This window comes from Xiphophorus hellerii, chromosome 23 (assembly GCF_003331165.1).
Source record: "Xiphophorus hellerii strain 12219 chromosome 23, Xiphophorus_hellerii-4.1, whole genome shotgun sequence".
Taxonomy (NCBI): domain Eukaryota; kingdom Metazoa; phylum Chordata; class Actinopteri; order Cyprinodontiformes; family Poeciliidae; genus Xiphophorus; species Xiphophorus hellerii.
The window spans coordinates 33,255-41,418 of record NC_045694.1 but is presented as its reverse complement, the minus strand read 5'-3'; positions in this window follow the sequence as shown (position 1 = coordinate 41,418).

Sequence of the window (8,164 nt, the reverse complement as noted above, 5' to 3'; positions counted from 1 at the left end):
TCAAATGCAAAGGCTGTAAACGTCAAAATCGAGGTCAAATGAAATTCAATCTAAAATGGCCGACTTCCTGTTGGGTTTAGAGCATGGCTCTAAGAGACTTTTTTGTACGTCCCGACAAGATACACATGTGTACCAAGTTTCGTAATTCTAGGTTTAAGCATGGCTTGGGGCTGTTCATTTAAAATACTCTAGGGGTCGCTATAGAGAAATTAGGCCACGCCCACCAAATTTTGTTATGAATTCCTGTCGGTGAGTGGATAAGGATCCATCCTAGTGAGTTTGGAGCAGCTGGGCCCGAAATTGTGGAATTCAGAGCCAAACGTATGGCAAACGGCGTTACAGGTCACTTCGCCACGCCGCCACGCCCACCTGCTATGTCAAAGCCGGTCAGGGTTGGAATCCTCAACACACCAACATGTCTTCTGTCTCTGGACACAGTTTCATATTGATGAGGTCAAAGGGCTAAGATAGCGACCGTTCACAGTAAAACATGGACACTTCCTGTTCTCAGGGGGCGTGGCCTAAGTGATGTCATCATTTCACCATAGGGTATTGTAGGGCACCCGATGCCGATCAATCACTGAAAGTTTTGGTCCCTCTATGTGTTTTTGTATAGGAAATATAAGAGTTTCGTGTTTCATGGCGAGTAGGTGAAACTTTGACCCCTGCTAACCCCCCTTCAACATGCTCCAAAACTCACCAATTTGATAACTTTAAATCAAACATGCCTTATGATCAGACTGACCGAGTTTGAAGTCGATCAATCGAAATCCCTAGGAGGAGTTCGATCAAATACGAAGGCTGTAAACGTCAAAATCGAGGAAAAAAATTGACGTTCAATACAAAATGGCCGACTTTCTGTGATAGTTGGCTTATAACATTAAATGTAAGTTCTGAGTCTTTTGGTGAGCTCTACAAGTGTACCAAATTTCATGTCTCTACGATGAAGTACGTTCATACCATTGTGTCAACAGAAAATTGCTAGTTGCCGCCGTTCAGCAATTTTTTATGCGATTTTTGCGACAACCTTAAAATTCAAAATTTTTAAATTTTCTAGTCGCGACCGCCTAGTTTGGTGAGTTTTTGAATATGATAAAGCCCCCAAAAAGGCACACGAAGAGGTGGGAAGAATCGTAATAATAATTAAAGCTGCAAGCAGCCTCGGGCGGCCCTCGCAGCAAGCGCCGCTCCGGCCTATTGGCCACCGCGGGGGTTCCGGCCACCGCAGAAGCTCTCGTGCGTTTTCCAGAGCCGCAGCCAACTCCCCATCGCAGAAGCTCCGCCGCAGTTTCCAGCACCGCCGCCCGCTAGCCACCGCAGAAGCTGTCGCGCATTTTCCACACCCATCCACCAGGCGACACGCGTGAATGCGTTCGGCAGCGCTCCCCGACGACCGTCAAAAAATCTGGTGCAGATCGGTCGATGCGTTGAGGAGATACAGCCCATGTATTAACTTAGGGGGCGCAGTGGAGTCAAATTACATTTCAAACCCGTCGGGCTCTTTAGAGGTGAACAAAGGTCATACATATCCAGTTTGGCGCCAATCGGATGATCTATGTGTGAATTAGAGCCAAACGTATGAATATGGCGAGGGACTGATATTCGCCATTTGGCCACGCCCACACGGTTCAGCCAGAAGCGAGCATTGACAGAGCTCATCATCCGAATTACCTTGATTAGGTCAAGAGAGCCATAAACAGAGCTTTCCAAGGAAAAAAAAGACACTTCCTGTTCTGAGGGGGCGGGGCTTAGATGACGTCATAATATGATGACACAGGGTCGTCAGGGATCCCACCAGGGTCACTCGTGCAAAGTTTGGTGCAGAAGGTATCGACCGTTCACAGTAAAATACAAGACTTCCTGTTGTCAGGGGGCGTGGCCTACGTGATGTCATCATTTAACCATTGGATATTATTGGACACAAGATAATGATCAATAACTGAAGGTTTGGTGTCTCTGTCAGTTTTTGTGTTAGAATTACAAATTATTTAATTTTTTCCTCTTTAATTCAACATTGAACTGTCATTCCGTAGGGCAATGCTGCCCTCTGGTGTCGAATTACTGAAATAATGAAACTATTTCAGTGGGCAGCAGAGGGCAGCATTGCCCTACAAACAACGAACATGGACTGTTTATTATGTAATTACACAGAAGATCTCTCTAATTCATTCTGAGGGGGCGGGGCTTAGATGATGTCATAATATGATGACATAGCATTGTCAGGTATCACACCAGGATGAGTCAGGCCAAGTTTGGTGCAGCTCGGTCGAAACATGTGGAATCTAGAAGCAAACGTATGGCATCGGCGTTACAGGTCACTTCGCCACGCCGCCACACCCAGCTGCTTCATCGCAGCCGGTCAGGGCTTGAATCCACAACACACCAACATGTCTTCTGTCTCTGGACACAGTTTAATATTGATTATGTCAAAGGGCTAAGATAGCGACCGTTCACAGTAAAACATGACACTTCCTGTTCTCAGGGGGCGTGGCCTAAGTGATGTCATCATTTCACCACAGGGTATTTTTGGACACCTAATGATGATTAATAATTTAAAGTTTGGTATCTCTGTGAGTTTCTGTGCAGGATATATAAGAGTTTCGTGTTTCATGGCGAGTAGGTGAACTTTGACCCCTGGTAACCCCCCTTCAGCAAGCTCATACAGTCACCAATTTGATAACTTTAAATCAGACATGCCTTATGATCAGACTGACCGAGTTTGAAGCCGATCAATCGAAATCCCTAGGAGGAGTTCGATCAAATGCAAAGGCTGTAAACGTCAAAATCGAGGTCAAATGAACTTCAATCTAAAATGGCCGACTTCCTGTTGGGTTTCGACCATGGCTCTAAGAGACTTTTTTGTACGTCCCGACAAGATACACATGTGTACCAAGTTTCGTAATTCTAGGTTTAAGCATGGCTTGGGGCTGTTCATTTAAAATACTCTAGGGGTCGCTATAGAAAAATTAGGCCACGCCCACCAAATATCGCTATGGATTCCTGTTCGGGGATGGATAAGGATCCATCCTAGTGAGTTTGGAGCAGCTCACCCCGAAACTGTGGAATTCAGAGCCAAACGAAATTCGATGGCGTTCGCAACGCCGCCACGCCCACCTGCTTCAGCGCAGCCGGTCGGGGTTGGAATCCACAACACACCAACATGTCTTCTGTCTCTGGACACAGTTTCATGTTGATTAGGTCAAAGGGCTAAGATAGCGACCGTTCACAGTAAAACATGACACTTCCTGTTCTCAGGGGGCGTGGCCTAAGTGATGTCATCATTTCACCACAGGGTATTTTAGGACACCCGATGACGATCAATCAGTGAAAGTTTGGTCCCTCTATGTGTTTTTATATAGGAAATATAAGAGTTTCGTGTTTCATGGCGAGTAGGTGAACTTTGACCCCTGCTAACCCCCCTTCAACATGCTCCAAAACTCACCAATTTGATAACTTTAAATCAAACATGCGTTATGATCAGACTGACCGAGTTTGAAGCCGATCAATCGAAATCCCTAGGAGGAGTTCGATCAAATACGAAGGCTGTAAACGTCAAAATCGAGGAAAAAAAATGGACGTTCAAGACAAAATGGCTGACTTCCTGTGATAGTTGGCTAATAACATTAAATGTAAGTTCTGAGTCTTTTGGTGAGCTCTACAAGTGTACCAAATTTCATGTCTCTACGATGAAGTACGTTCATACCATTGTGTCAACAGAAAATTGCTAGTTGCTGCCGTTGAGCAATTTTTTTTGCGATTTTTGTGACAACCTTAAAATTCAAAATTTTGAATTTTTCTAGTCGCGACCGCCAAGTTTGGTGAGTTTTTGAATATGATAAAGCCCCCAAAAAGGCAATTCATTTGGGTGGAAGAATAATAAGAATAATAATTAAAGCTGCAAGCAGCCTCGGGCGGCCCTCGCAGCAAGCGCCGCTCCGGCCTATTGGCCACCGCGGGGGTTCCGGCCACCGCAGAAGCTCTCGCACGATTTCCAGAGCCGCAGCCCGCTCCCCACCGCGGAAGCTCCGCCGCAGTTTCCAGCACCGCCGCCCGCTAGCCACCGCAGAAGCTGTAGCGCATTTTCCACACCCATCCACCAGGCGACACGCGTGAATGCGTTCGGCAGCGCTCCCCGACGACTGTCAAAAAATCTGGTGCAGATCGGTCGATGCGTCGAGGAGATACAGCCCATGTATTAACTTAGGGGGCGCAGTGGAGCCAAATTACATTTCAAACCCGTCGGGCTCTTTAGAGGTGAACAAAGGTCATACATATCCAGATTGGCGCCAATCGGATGATCTATGTGTGAATTAGAGCCAAACGTATGAATATGGCGAGGGACTGATATTCGCCATTTGGCCACGCCCACACGGTTCAGCCAGAAGCGAGCATTGACAGAGCTCATCATCCGAATTACCTTGATTAGGTCAAGAGAGCCATAAACAGAGCTTTCCAAGGAAAAAAAAGACACTTCCTGTTCTGAGGGGGCGGGGCTTAGATGACGTCATAATATGATGACACAGGGTCGTCAGGGATCCCACCAGGGTCACTCGTGCAAAGTTTGGTGCAGAAGGTATCGACCGTTCACAGTAAAATACAAGACTTCCTGTTGTCAGGGGGCGTGGCCTACGTGATGTCATCATTTAACCATTGGATATTATTGGACACAAGATAATGATCAATAACTGAAGGTTTGGTGTCTCTGTCAGTTTTTGTGTTAGAATTACAAATTATTTAATTTTTTCCTCTTTAATTCAACATTGAACTGTCATTCCGTAGGGCAATGCTGCCCTCTGGTGTCGAATTACTGAAATAATGAAACTATTTCAGTGGGCAGCAGAGGGCAGCATTGCCCTACAAACAACGAACATGGACTGTTTATTATGTAATTACACAGAAGATCTCTCTAATTCATTCTGAGGGGGCGGGGCTTAGATGATGTCATAATATGATGACATAGCATTGTCAGGTATCACACCAGGATGAGTCAGGCCAAGTTTGGTGCAGCTCGGTCGAAACATGTGGAATCTAGAAGCAAACGTATGGCATCGGCGTTACAGGTCACTTCGCCACGCCGCCACACCCAGCTGCTTCATCGCAGCCGGTCAGGGCTTGGATCCACAACACACCAACATGTCTTCTGTCTCTGGACACAGTTTCATGTTGATGAGGTCAAAGGGCTAAGATAGCGACCGTTCACAGTAAAACATGACACTTCCTGTTCTCAGGGGGCGTGGCCTAAGCGATGTCATAATTTCACCACAGGGTATTTTAGGACACCTATTGATGATCAATAATTGAAAGTTTGGTGTCTCTGTGAGTTTCTGTGCAGGATATATAAGAGTTTCGTGTTTCATGGCGAGTAGGTGAACTTTGACCCCTGGTGACCCCCCTTCAGCAATCTCAGACAGTCACCAATTTGATAACTTTAAATCAGACATGCCTTATGATCAGACTGACCGAGTTTGAAGCCGATCAATCGAAATCCCTAGGAGGAGTTCGATCAAATGCAAAGGCTGTAAACGTCAAAATCGAGGTCAAATGAACTTCAATCTAAAATGGCCGACTTCCTGTTGGGTTTCGACCATGGCTGTAATAGACTTTTTTGTACGTCCTGACAAGATACACATGTGTACCAAGTTTCGTAATTCTAGGTTAAAGCATGGCTTAGGGCTGTTCATTTAAAATACTCTAGGGGTCGCTATAGAGAAATTAGGCCACGCCCACCAAATTTTGTTATGAATTCCTGTCGGTGGGTGGATAAGGATCCATCCTAGTGAGTTTGGAGCAGCTGGGCCCGAAATTGTGGAATTCAGAGCCAAACGTATGGCAACGGCGTTACAGGTCACTTCGCCACGCCTCCACGCCCACCTGCTATGTCAAAGCCGGTCAGGGTTGGAATCCTCAACACACCAAGATGTCTTCTGTCTCTGGACACAGTTTCATGTTGATTAGGTCAAAGGGCTAAGATAGCGACCGTTCACAGTAAAACATGACACTTCCTGTTCTCAGGGGGCGTGGCCTAAGTGATGTCATCATTTGACCATAGGGTAGTGTAGGGCACCCGATGACGATCAATCACTGAAAGTTTGGTCCCTCTATGTGTTTTTGTATAGGAAATATAAGAGTTTCGTGTTTCATGGCGAGTAGGTGAACTTTGACCCCTGCTAACCCCCCTTCAACATGCTCCAAAACTCACCAATTTGATAACTTTAAATCAAACATGCCTTATGATCAGACTGACCGAGTTTGAAGCCGATCAATCGAAATCCCTAGGAGGAGTTCGATCAAATACGAAGGCTGTAAACGTCAAAATCGAGGAAAAAAATGGACGTTCAATACAAAATGGCCGACTTTCTGTGATAGTTGGCTTATAACATTAAATGTAAGTTCTGAGTCTTTTGGTGAGCTCTACAAGTGTACCAAATTTCATGTCTCTACGATGAAGTACGTTCATACCATTGTGTCAACAGAAAATTGCTAGTTGCTGCCGTTCAGCAATTTTTTTTGCGATTTTTGCGACAACCTTAAAATTCAAAATTTTTAAATTTTCTAGTCGCGACCGCCAAGTTTGGTGAGTTTTTGAATATGATAAAGCCCCCAAAAAGGCACACGAAGAGGTGGGAAGAATCGTAATAATAATAATAATAAACAGTACAGATACAATAGGCCTTCGCAGCGCTTTGCTGCTCGGGCCTAATTAAAGCTGCGAGCAGCCTCGGGCGGCCCTCGCAGCAAGCGCCGCTCCGGCCTATTGGCCACCGCGGGGGTTCCAGCCACCGCAGAAGCTCTCGCACGATTTCCAGAGCCGCAGCCAACTCCCCACCACAGAAGCTCTGCCGCAGTTTCCAGCACCGCCGCCCACTAGCCACCGCAGAGGCTGTCGCGCATTTTCCACGCCCGTCCACCAGGCGACATGCGTGAATGCGTTCGGCAGCGCTCCCCGACCACTGTCAAAAAATCTGGTGCAGATCGGTCGATGCCTCGAGGAGACACAGCCGATGTATTAACTTAGGGGGCGCAGTGGAGCCAAATTACATCTCAAACTCGTTGGGCTCTTTAGAGGTGAACAAAGATCATACATATCCAGTTTGGCGCCAATCGGATGATCCGTGTGTGATTTAGAGCCAAACGTATGCATATGGCGAGGGACTGATGTTCGCCATTTGGCCACGCCCACACGGTTCAGCCAGCAGCGAGCATTGACAGAGTTTATCATCCGAATCATCTTGATTAGGTCAAGAGAGCCATAAACAGAGCTTTCCAAGGAAAAAAATGGCACTTCCTGTTCCGAGGGGGCGGGGCTTAGATGACGTCATAATGTGATGACGTAGGATTGACGGGCAAGCCTCCAGGATCACTCAGGCCAAGTTTGATGCAGCTCGGTCAAAATATGTGGAATGTAGAGGCAAACGTATACGAATGGCGTTGCCGCCATTGAAAACTCTTGGCACTTTAAAGCAAGCGAGATCAACTTCCTATCTGTCATCCAACACAGAATCACCTTGGTTAGGTCGAGAGCCATAGATGAAAGTTTCCAAGGAAAAATATAGCACTTCCTGTTCTGAGGGGGCGGGGCTTAGATGACGTCATAATCTGATGACATAGAATTTTCAGACATCACACCAGCATCACTCAAGCCAAGTTTGGTGCAGCTCGGTCGAAACATGTGGAATCTAGAAGCAAAAGTATGGCATCGGCGTTACAGGTCACTTCGCCACGCCGCCACGCCCAGCTGCTATCTCAAAGCCGGTCAGGGTTGGAAACCTCAACACACCAACATGTCTTCTGTCTCTGGACACAGGTTCATGTTGATTAGGTCAAAGGGCTAAGAGAGCGACCGTTCACAGTAAAACATGACACTTCCTGTTCTCAGGGGGCGTGGCCTACGTGATGTCATCATTTGACCATATGGTATTGTAGGCCACCTGATGACGATCAATCACTGAAAGTTTGGAGTCTCTGTGAGTTTTTGTGTTAGAAATACCAATTTTTCATTTTTTCCTGTGTATTACAAAATCGAAGAATTTCATCTGCAGGGCAATGCTGCCCTCTGGTGTCGAATTACTGAAATAATGAAACTATTTCAGTGGCCAGCAGAGGGCAGCATTGCCCTACAAACGACGAACATGTACTGTTTATTATGTAATTACACAGAAGATCT